At 38.1% G+C, this 11,716-nt stretch overlaps 1 long non-coding RNA gene across 1 annotated transcript in view; it reads left to right on the forward strand.

The window, feature by feature from the left end:
- The window catches only part of LOC116794646, a 24,376-nt gene extending 14,038 nt beyond the window's left edge, over nt 1-10,338 (forward strand). Inside the window, exon 4 of the long non-coding RNA XR_004359836.1 lies at nt 10,246-10,338. This is a non-coding gene — a long non-coding RNA (uncharacterized LOC116794646). The remainder of the gene's footprint in view (nt 1-10,245) is intronic.
- The last annotated feature ends 1,378 nt before the right edge of the window (nt 10,339-11,716 follow it).

Below are 11,716 nucleotides of genomic sequence, written 5' to 3' on the forward strand. Positions count from 1 at the left end.
GCTGTGGATCCTGAGGAATCAAAGTTAATTGCAGTAATTTACTGCTGAGCTGTGTGGTGCATATAATCAAAATATATAGACTGACAAGAAAATCTACAGTCAAGCATACTCGTTTTAACAGATGAATGGTACAATTTCAGTACCATTAATAACTCATTATGGGTAAGTAGTTTTTCTTCTGCTATGCCTTCGTCATGCTCTGAATGTACCAAATCTGCCTTCCCATCTTGCTTTGTGCTGTTACCAACCACTCTCTCCCCTCTGGAGACTTTGCACAGAACTTCTCACTCTTCTCCACCCTGTACAAGTATATATATATACAATATATAAATATATATAAAATATACCTGAACACTGAATACATTTACTTGTGCAAAATACTGAGTGACCCACCATACACAAATTTAGAAAACTGAAGTTGTAACTCTAACATCCTTTTATAAATCTGTGAAGTCCCTGTTGATCCAGCTTTGGGTTTTTTTGGTTCCTCTAATAAACAGAAAACTCCTTAGAAAGGATAGTTACAAAACTGCCATAGAAGTGCTCAACCATAATCTAATTATATTTATTAATCCTTGCACACTTTTGCTTAGAAAATTAAATTAAATTCATCAGCTCAGTCTTTAGTATATGGAGCTTTAATTTTGTACCTTTATTTTAATTTTATTTAAATTAAACTCTTATTGCTTACTTTTGGATAAAATGGTGCAGATGTAATCATCATCATAGGAAAACAGTGAGGCAGGAGAAGAGATATATATTAAAAATGATGTTGCTAAAAGTCAAAGAGAATGCTGATGCTGAATGTGGCAATGTATATTGGGCAGCACTTCTGATTTTGAAATATTTTGAAGAGTTGTAGAAAATATATCTTGATCTAACTTTTTAGCCTTTGAAGCTTTACTACGTGACCTCATTTGCAAATATTCATAATCCTGCAATAGAGATATATAATGAGGTTCTTAAAAACCCTTGAACATTGATTAAAGTACTTTAGAATCCAAAGAATCATACTCCATGCATAATAAAACAAGAGCCTTTATACTAAAACCGCTTACCTGCAAAGTCTTCTAGGCATTTCACTTTTCATTTCTCTCTGCCCTAAAGCTGAGGTTTGATTTCTCCTGCAGCCAAATCTCCCATTTAGATTACCAGGGAAATCAGGATTACACTTTTAATGCCTTATTCAAAATACACACGGATTGGAAAAAGAATAGATAAATAGACAACTGGGAAGCAGATTCGGGTGCTTGTGCCATACTTTGTCCTCTGTTTAACTAGAATGACCTTCCTCAGAGGTAGCACTTAATCATCTGGTTTTTTGGTCTGAAATAGGAAGTACTAAGTGATTTCCAACGCCATGTTTTGATAACATTTCAATTTTAATGGTATGTGCCAAAGTAATGAAAATACATAGGTTAAGGATGAATAAATGTGTGCAATTATGCAGCTTCTAAGCACCATATGCAGCACAGAGCATCACTATAAAGTATTTAAGTAGAAGTTGTAATAGTCAGCAACTCTTTTATTGCTTGGTTTGTCTTGTAATGCTTTAATACTTTCTCAATATTTATCCTAGTTAACATAATTTTTAATCTCTTGCTTTTGGGGAATGAAATAATTGTAGCCCTATTGGACAAATGACTTTGTGTTTCTGGCAGTGTCTCTTGGCACTTCCTTGAAAAGCCCAAGAGAACTTCCAGCTAAAAACTGCACAAGGGTTTTTTTGATGAAGGAATATGTTTTCAGTGTCTCTGTGGCTAATCTTGGGACTAACTGAAGGTTACAAAGTCACACAAAGGGGCTTTAGATACCGGTGCAAAGTGGTTTGATAGGATCAGCCCAGTGTCTCCTGCCTGGGTGTCCATATCACAGATAAACCTGTCCTGATTGGCACTAATTACCAACCTTCTTGGCAGGTTCAGCCCAAAGGCTGCCTGGATACAGATGAACTGGGGCATCCACCCACGGGCACAGGGAGCTGTTCCTTGTCAGGACTGACAGCTCTTGGTGGGGTGGGGTGTGAACCTTGAAAGGCCTTTTCCCTTGGTTCTTTTTCTTCATCCTTTCTGTAGATTTTGGTTTTCAGTGTTTCAGAGAAATACTAATGCTTCTCAGGGAAACAAAAATCACTTCAAGACTTAATAAAAAGAAATCAAGTCAACACCGTTCCTGAAATTTCATACAATAAAGAAGTGTTAGCAGAAGAGATGAGGTATTTTTTCTTGTCACTCATATCTAGAGAGTTGCTATTTTGACTTCTACCAGGAGGGAGAAATGCCATAATGTTTCTCAGTATGGAAGATGAATTCAGGGGAGTGAAGTGGTGATGAATCATCTCAACAGGGGCATGGAATATCCTTTGTAGGGAAACAATCAAGATGCTATTCTGTTTTTTTCCCCCTAAAGTCCCAGCATGTTAGTTAAAAACACAGGGTTTGGATTATTTTAAGGAGGTTTTTCTCTACTGCACTCTTTTTGCCTGTATGTGTTAATTCAGACAGTCTCTGACTGTTGTAGTCCAAACCAGTATTTTAATAAGCAGCTGGTTTTGGTTATTGTGTTGACATTCATCATGCAGATCTGGTAGAAGCTCCTATGAGCAATTCCTTACTTTCTCTCTTAGGACTTCTGGCTCTCACACTGAAAATTAATTTAAAACTAATTAAAAAGATGAAAATACTTAGGATCATTTATCCTTTTAATTAAATTAGAAGACTTGAGGGAATGTTTGCGGTCATTTTTGACCCCTCACACATTTCAGTCATAAATTAATGGGAAATAAGTTCCCAGAGTCACCTGTGAGCAGTCCCAGGAGTCACATTACTTGCTGCTTTTTCATAAAACTTCTTGAATGTAGACAGGGAGAATCTGATAGAGGAGTGTTCCAACAGACTTCTGAGAAATACCTTCTGCTCCAAACAAACATAGGCCTCGAAACATCAGAATATCTTGGGAAGCCTTTACAGTGAGTTACTTGGGGAATTGCAGTTTGTAGACCTCTGGTGATAAACTTGTTTTAATGTGCTCTCCTTAAGTAAAATGTACAGTCAAAAATATAAAGATTAAAGTTTTCTTGATAGCATGGCACAGATATGGTTTGTGTGGAGTGCCTGTGGTGACATGGGTGGTTTTGGGGGTGTGATCCCTTCTGAAGCTCTTGGTAGGACACTGATTCTGTAACAAGGGAATAAGGATCAATCCCACAGTTGTCTCCAGAATCCAGGAAGCCATTTTTTGTTGTGGAAAGTTACCTGGTTCCTCTGACATGGTTTGCTTTAATAGCATTGGATTATGGAAACATTACAGATTAGGGTTCTGTGTTACACGAATGAGACAAACTCTGCTGCTCTGCATTTTTGTGTCATCTAAACAGCATTGCAAATGCTTCCTGCTAAGAAGGACCACTAGGCTGAAAATCAAACATTTTTAGTACTAATGTATGGTGTGTTCACTGAGGACGCTTCTGAAAGGTATTCAACCTCTTACAGGAGAACAGAAGAAAAATTAAATAGCTGGTTCTGCACCACTTGGTACAAACATGAACTGTTGAAGCATGGACCTGTTAGGGAGAATGTTATGGGAAAACAGAATGAAACAGAAGACTATAAGTAAAAACACTGTGCAGGTTGTTCCTGCTCGTGGTGAAGGTGTGTAAACTGCACGTGAAAGAAAATTTCTGCAGTAAGTAAAACCCTGTGGAAAAACACCTAAGGCTAAATCATTACCAAAGGCAGAAGCTGACTGAGCTGTGACATTACACAAGGAATCTCATCCTCCACAAGATGGAGCTGTGTGATTTCTGCTTTTGGAAGCGAGTCAGTCTATTAGTAAATGATTCTTTGATTCTGTGCAAGGACAGGAGAATCACAGTGATCTATCCTTGCTTTCTTACTCAGATGCTAAGGAACTGCTGCAGTTTAATTCTAGATGGTCGTGTGGGTGCTAAAAATATTGAATTTAACATGAAAGCCTCTGAATCTAGAAGAAAAACTGTACTAAAAAGAAAAGAAGAAAAAGAAATCCTTCACCTTTCTCTGTGAAGATCACAGTGATTTGCTTTCTGTGAGAGGTCCTGTCAGCTTTTCTTTATTTACTCACTTTGATGATGACTGCAATGCAGATTTCTTTGGAATGATTTCTTATTATTTATGTTCTGCAACATCTGAATGAGGGAGGGATATGACTGCTTAAATGATAATTCAAACAAGTATTTTCAGCAACAGTGATGGACCTTCAGTTCTGGGGTGTTTATTAGGTCTGAGCAGATGTAAGTGAAGTACTTCATCAGCAGAATGGAATACTGTCTTTGAAAGCAATGACTGGAAAAGATCAAGGATTCATAGTAGTAGAAAAATAGCAGAACATGAGGTCCTGGTGTGATGCCTTTGCATAAAAAGGTAGTATAATCCTTTTCCTGAATAAGCAGAAAACCTAAATGGGAGTAAGGACCAGGGGGAGCTTGTTTTTCCTCGTTATGTGACATTGGTGCAACTGGCTGAGGAGACCAGAAGGACACACAGCATATCCAGAACTTCCAGAGCCAGGGACTGGCATCTGCAGCACTGGACAGAACCAAGGGGACTCTCTCAGTTAATGTGGGCTGAGAATCACCCAGACAAAGGCCTGGAAAGGTAAAAGAGTCCAGGGGTTATCCTGGGATGTGTCCCCAACAACCCCAGAGCCAACTGTGCAATTACCACCAGGGCTCGTGTGGACCCGGCCCCCAAAGGGTGGGATTGCCTGTGGCCTCCTGGAGCAAGTGCTGGCTGGAGGAAGCAGCCAGGAGCATCCTGCAGTGCTGGGCTGCTGCAGTGAACAGGGGAGAGTGAAAAGAGCAACTTGTCTGCAGCATTCCTGAATCACAGTCAGCATGACCTTTTGGGATCTGCTCCTGGTTTTTATTGGTTTGGATTCCGGTGGATCAATGACTACAAACACTGCAAACTTTAAAGAATTCCTCTGATAACAGTGGATATGCTGATGTTTGGTTTTAAGTGAGATTATGTCAAATCAAACTACAGCTTCCTTCTTCATTCACTTTTTATTGCTAAATCCTAACTTCTCCACTGATTCCAAAATTTACTGCCAACCACTCCTCTGTTCTCCAGCTTGTGGCTGGCAGGGAAATGGAGACCCATGATTGCTTCCCAATTACTCAAGTGGATTGTGTGGCTGATACACACAGTGAGTGACTGGTGGGGATGTCAGGCATAATAGATAATTGCTGAGCTTACACAGCAATATTTGCCTCACTGGGAAGACTCATGTCAGTCTTTATCTCCTACTCAACTGTCAGTTCTCATGGAAACTTGTTGGAACTTCATATTTTTGAGACCAGGTCCTTTTGTCAAATTTGATCAAAATTAGCCAATTCATTCAAAAGTTGTGAGGGAGGGGATGAGAAGTGACAGGCTGGCAGTGCATCTGTGTAATTTATTTCCTTGCAAAGCTAGCATGGAAAGCAAAGTTTTCTAATTTTCAATATAGGCAGTCAGAATTCAGTACCCTGCATTTAACTGAGCTCACACAACATCACGTGACCAAGCTGATGTTGTAAGTCACAATGTTGGGGTTTGTGTGCTTATGGATATATATAAATTGAAATACAAACCACATTCATTCCAGGAGTACCTGAGGATAAAAACTAGAGCATCTGGCAGTCTTTCAGTTTGTTTACCTAAGAAAAACCAATCTCAAAAAAACCCAAACCCAAACCAAACACAAACCCGCCCCTTGTTCCAGCACTGTTGATTATCCACCTTTTCTTTTTCCTGTGGCAAACATTTTACCAGGAGAGGAAAGCTAACAGAAATAGCTGATAACAGATGATAACTATGTTTTTACATAACCTAAGATCTAATATGCTCTCTGTTACAGTGAACAAAGCTATCTAATTTTTAAAACAGCACTAAAGAAAAATATTGCTTCTCTGAACATTACATGAACAAGGGGAATCATATAGTTACTCAATTTGCAGTATAAGAACTCTGATACAGAGTTAGACAACTTACAAGAGTTGTCTCCTCTTTAATTATACATTTCTGAAAGCAGGTAAAGTGAATGATTTATTTTTTTAAAAAAATTAAAATATTGTATGCACAATATAAGTAATAATAAAAAAGCCTTTTGAGGTGTAAAAGTCATTAGTTTGTAAAAAACAACCTTACATTTGAAGAAGCCATAAGAGATGATCCTGTGGTCTTGTGGTAGAAAAACAGATTTTGGCTTGGCACAGATTTTAACTTCAACAGTATCTGTGGAGAAAGATGATTATGTATGTTCTGTCATTAAATCATATATATGAAAGGATGGAAACTCTGTAATATGATTCTTCCACTCTTTCTGAGGGTAGAAAACACTGGAACCTGCTTGGTTCAGACCTACTTGAAAGATTCGCAGAAATGAATAATTCACATCAATAATGTGAGTTGAATTGCATCCCATGAGGGAAAGCATGAAAAGAAAAAGGCAGGCAGCACCAGTCAAGCTTTACTTTTGTGCCACCAATAAACAAGACTTTAAATGAAACACAAAAGCAGTGAAGTGTGTGAAATTCATAATTTGTAAAGGAGGCATGTAATAACAGGGAGAGCTTCTGAAGTAACTTAAGAACCAAATGAAGGTGCTTTATTTGCAGGTAAGTATAGTGCAACCTACACACTTCAATCAAACCAACAGTAGGCTTTAGTAAGAGATAATAAAGTGTGAAAGGTGGTTTTGTGAGGAGGATGGAGAGATGCATGTACTCCCTGCTTGTATTTATGAATCCAGTAAACACACCAAAATAGACACACTGTGTTGCCTGGCACTGTGGAACCCAGACATACTGTTAGCCATGGGCTCAGTTTAAGCTGAATTTGCATTTTGAATATGGTGAAGTCAAAGTTCATGGGTAGCAAATGCCAGCTATGACAATCAGGCTAAGAAAAATATACCTGTGTGTGCTTTGCAGGTACCTTGGCAGTTGTCAGGCTGTACAATTGCATGAGGCAAAGTGCTTGAACATGGTGTATTGGAATGGAATGGTTTGTGTAACCAGAATGAAGTATCTTGCTTGTTCACTTGTAAATGAAAATTCATTTTGGGACTCTGATGTAGAATTCCCATACTTTTGAGGTCTGATGATACGTTGTTAGGTGGAGATAAATATTTAAGTCTCTCTGGCCTATTTCAGCTTGTTCACATGCAGATTATTCCTGAAATTCTGTAGGAACAGAGGCAAAGAGCTCCTAGTGTGAGTGTAGATAATCTGTAATAACTCCCTATCCAAGACAAGATGAAATGTATTCCTAATCAATTTAGGGCAAGTCTGATGTGTTGTGGAACAACTTTTTTTCTGCAGCCAGGCTCCACCTGCAATAAAACCATAACTGAGAAGTGCCTTCTGTGCTCTCTGTAGGCTCCCCAGGGATCTGTTTTCACTGACTAACACACACTTTGTATGTCTGCAACTCTTTTACTTCAAAAGCAGCATTTGAGAAAATGTCATGACACAAAAAAAGTCAATGGTTTTCTAAGCCACTTCTTCCAGGAGTCTGAGGGAGCTTTTACCTGAAGCATGATCATTTTCTTTTTTTTTTTTTTTTAAAGGAATATATTTGATTTACAATATTCTACCCAGTGGGCATTGAGGTTGGATAACTATTCTTAACATTAGTTGTAATGAGAATGTCTGGATTGGGGTAAATACTAGAGGGAGAAGGGATCATTGAGAAAGAATAAAATGGCACCTTTTTAATCATTACACATATTCTAGAGAATGTAATTTTTCTGTAGTCCTTCAGTGGGAGGAATTTTTTCCTCGGGACTACTTTTTTACTTACATTGACCCCAGAGGAATGGTGGAATTTTCAGTCTAGTAGATAAAATAACTTCTAAGGACTCTCTTTTCTATTTTTTATTGTGTGTTTACCACTGTGAATTCTGTGAACACTGAGAGTTCCTTTTCTGCTGGCTGAGACTTCAAGAATGGCTCTGTCCCACCTGTTCCTCTGTTTCTAGAATTTACTCTTCTTTCACACCTTATAGGAACTCTTTAGAATCCATGTAGTGCACGAAGTCTGTCCCCTTGCACAAAGCCCAGCTGTAAAATATATATTCCTTGATCAGCTTGGGAGCTGAGCCCTTGATGTGCCCAAAACCATGTGTGGATACAATGAAGTTGTAATGGAAGGTGTCAGCTTGGAATGGAATGTCCAGGACCAGGACTCTGGGAATCACTGTGGGGTTGTGTTAATACTGCAGGCTCATGAATGTTTTACTTTGAGTAAATGCAAAAATCCTTCAAAGTCCATCCTTTATAGATGTGGTTGGCAGGAGAATCTGCTGCAGGGCTCGTGAGCTCTGTGCTGTGACTCACAGATGTGCTTTCTCATCTCTATTATTCTCTCATGCGGTGAGTGTTGCTGTGTTCCCCTTTCTTTAAATGAAATGCCTGTTGTTTAGAGCTTAGATATTTTGAAAAGTATAATTAATTGTCATCATAAGAATATATGACTGTTTGTCAGGGGTGATCCCTGCTCAGCAGTACCTGTTTGTCTGTTCACTCAGCATGAATTGGAGCTTTGTCTTCTTTCCTTCCTTTCTGTGTTTTATCCTCCTCTTTGTAGAAAGGCAAAAGCTCAGCCTCAGAGATCCAGCTGAAATCCAGATCCAAGTCTCCTGACATATATACAAATGATGGCCCTGAGGTATAGAACAGGAGGGAGAATAGGAGGAAAAAGGAAGACAAAATATACTTTACTCAGATAATATGTTTACCAAACAAGAGATGCAGGTCTATAAAACTAAAGGGAAAAAAAAAGACATGCACAGGCTGTCTCCTGCAGATATTTCAGCTGTATATTATGATAAACTCTTTTCTGACTTTTTAGGTGTGCCCTCATTTTCTGAACTATGGCAATGGCACAGGAAACACTTGACAAGATATTTCTGTCAAGAAACATTATTTTAATCCAGAAATAGAAAATAGCACATGCACAAAATTCTGGTACTTCTAGGTATATCTTGATAAGAACTTATGTGGAGGTCAATATTTTAAATAACAAGTACTTTGAAGTACTCCTGACAGACTCTTTGTAGGGTTAATTATGGTTAAAGAGGAAAGAATGACATATAGACATCAGTACGAAACACTCAGCTAATAAGAAGAGAAAATGAAGTAAATAATAATAGTATATATTTCTTTGTCTTTGCTACATGAAAGGATTTTCCTGTTCTGAGTGTTGCACATGTTTTTTTCTTTTACTTCTTCTGACATCAGTGTGATGAGTTTATGTGATGAGTTTGTTTTGGAGCCTGTGTGGCTCACGGGTGTGAAGGAAGCCCAAGTGTCTGCAAAAACAATGGAAACCAAGGGAACTATTTAAAGGCTGCTTAAAAAGGAGGTGCTTCTGCAGCTGAATGTATTTTTGTATGTTTTCAACTGCTGTAAGGAGAAAGGTGCCATCCATATTTATGCTTCATTAAATAAGCGTAAGGAGACCTGAAAAATAAAAAGGAAAAGTGAAACTTTCTTCCTTGGCAGCATGAAGGAATTTGTCAGTGAGGGATGCATTTTTTAAATTGTGCCACCCTAAAATGGGGATCAGGAACAAAGCAGGTGAATAGAGCCTGTTTCACAGATTCCAGATGAAAAAAACCCCTCAATTATTCGAAGTCAACAAATACCAAATTGTTTTCTCCATGGTTCTGAATTCTGACATGAAGGATTAAAACCACAAGCTAATAGGTTGGTTTGATATTTCCAGTACTTCAGAAAATGGAATAATTGATTGTTTCGTCACTTCTGCAATTGGGAGCTTTTCTTAAATGCCAGCTCTAGAAGCTCTGTTTTTGTCCTACTTTATAAATACTATTGCTAAAAATGTTTGCAGTAACACCAAAGCATGGACAATGCTCCTTATTACATCCCATCACAAATAATATTCAATTTTTTTCTGATTCCATCACACACGTTTTCCTGTGACTTTCAGTTCTTTAAATATGATGAAAATTCATAAAGGAGATGCTTGAATTTTATGATTTTATAGGGTAAAAATATTATTACTATCTATTTGTGCTAGAAAGAATATTTTCCTCATAAATAGAAAGAAATTGCAGTGATGGTCACTACTGATGTTCTTTCCTGGTTATAAATTAGGGGATGGGGAAGCAGAAAATCAGAAACATTCATGAATGCTAAAGCTAAATCTCTTTTGTGACATGTTCTAACTTCTGCAATGTTATACCTTTCTCTTACAGTGCTGGAGTCCTGCTGCCAGCTGAGGAGTGTGACTGGAGCTCTGAAAACTGCAGTGGCACTGAGGTGTGTGCTGGGGCAACAGCAGGGGATTCTTATGTGGAGATAATGGGAAGGAACAGCATTCAGGGTTTTTTTGTTACTTGTGTGTTTTGGTTATTGATAGTTCAGTCATCAAAGAGTAACATGGAAAACCCTTTGAACAGCAATGGATGATGCAAACCCTCGAGCTCACTCAAACATTGGGTCTGTATTCAGTTCCTGTTGTCTTTACACCAGAGTCCTTTGTTCTCACATGTTGAGTTGACAGAGTTAATTTTGGTTCAATCTCTTTTGTTTCAGCTGAGTGATGGGTAAGTTATGTTCTTCCATATCCAGGTACCCCTTGATTTTGAAAGTTCATCTTGCCTGGTTTTAGGTTCCTCTCTTTACAGGAGTGTGTGCTTGGTTGTTTCTAAACTTATTCACTCCTTACTGTGCTTTAGAACTTGGGGCTCTGCAGAGTATCAGAACAGAAGCTGATGGAACAGGCAGACTGATAAACAGGATTTTCAACCCTTCTGCATTAGAATACCTTCTCATATGAAACATTGTAGTGTAGAAGCTGCATTAAAAGGTGTTCAGAACAAGACATGAATTTGCTCAAGAACTGAGATACACAGGAATGTGTTTGTACTTTGGGATTAACTGTAACATGATTTTGTTTGAAAATTCCTTTTGTCATCAGTATTCTATTCTGATAACATTCAAATGCAGATAATTTGGAAATTCATAAAATGCTTATAATTGTAACAGGTTTGGGAAAAAGAAACAACCAGATAATGGAGCAGCTGCTTCACTGGATGGCAAGCTCTGTCTCCTTACAGGAGTCTGTGAAAGTCTCCACATAACCTGGCAGTCCTAACTTAGCTGCTCTGGCAGCCTTTGTTATTTTCCTGGTTTGCAACACATTTACTGCATGTTGGAATGCTTCAGCACCTTAATAATAATAAGTAGAAGCTATACAATATATGTAACAAGAATATAGGCTTGAAATGGGAAGTAGCCTTGAGGTGTGTTTGACTGGCATTTTGTGCCACTGAACTCCCCTGGTATGTCATGCACAGTGCAGGAAACATCAGTTTCCCAGACACTGGTGTCAACTTAATTTCAAGATTTCTTTCAAATGAACTTTTTGTGGTATTCACATTATTCTCAAAGAAAGATATCAGCTCTTTGTAGAAATGAGGAAATCCTCCAGGGAGCCACCTTCTCTCTGTGCAGTTTCCTTTGCAAAATGATGATCATATGAAAAGAAAAGTTTCAGTTGCTATAATGCCTGAATTGTAGATAGCCATAACACTGTTTAAGTGTTGTATATTTTGATCTAAACTGCTCAGATTACATTATTCTTTCAGTCATGATAATACTCTTTTATTTTCATTAAAGAAATAAACAATTTTTCATAAAAAAGGAAGAAAATAGGTAGTTTTA

This window comes from Chiroxiphia lanceolata, chromosome 16 (genome assembly GCF_009829145.1).
Source record: "Chiroxiphia lanceolata isolate bChiLan1 chromosome 16, bChiLan1.pri, whole genome shotgun sequence".
In the NCBI taxonomy this organism is placed as follows: Eukaryota; Metazoa; Chordata; class Aves; order Passeriformes; family Pipridae; genus Chiroxiphia; species Chiroxiphia lanceolata.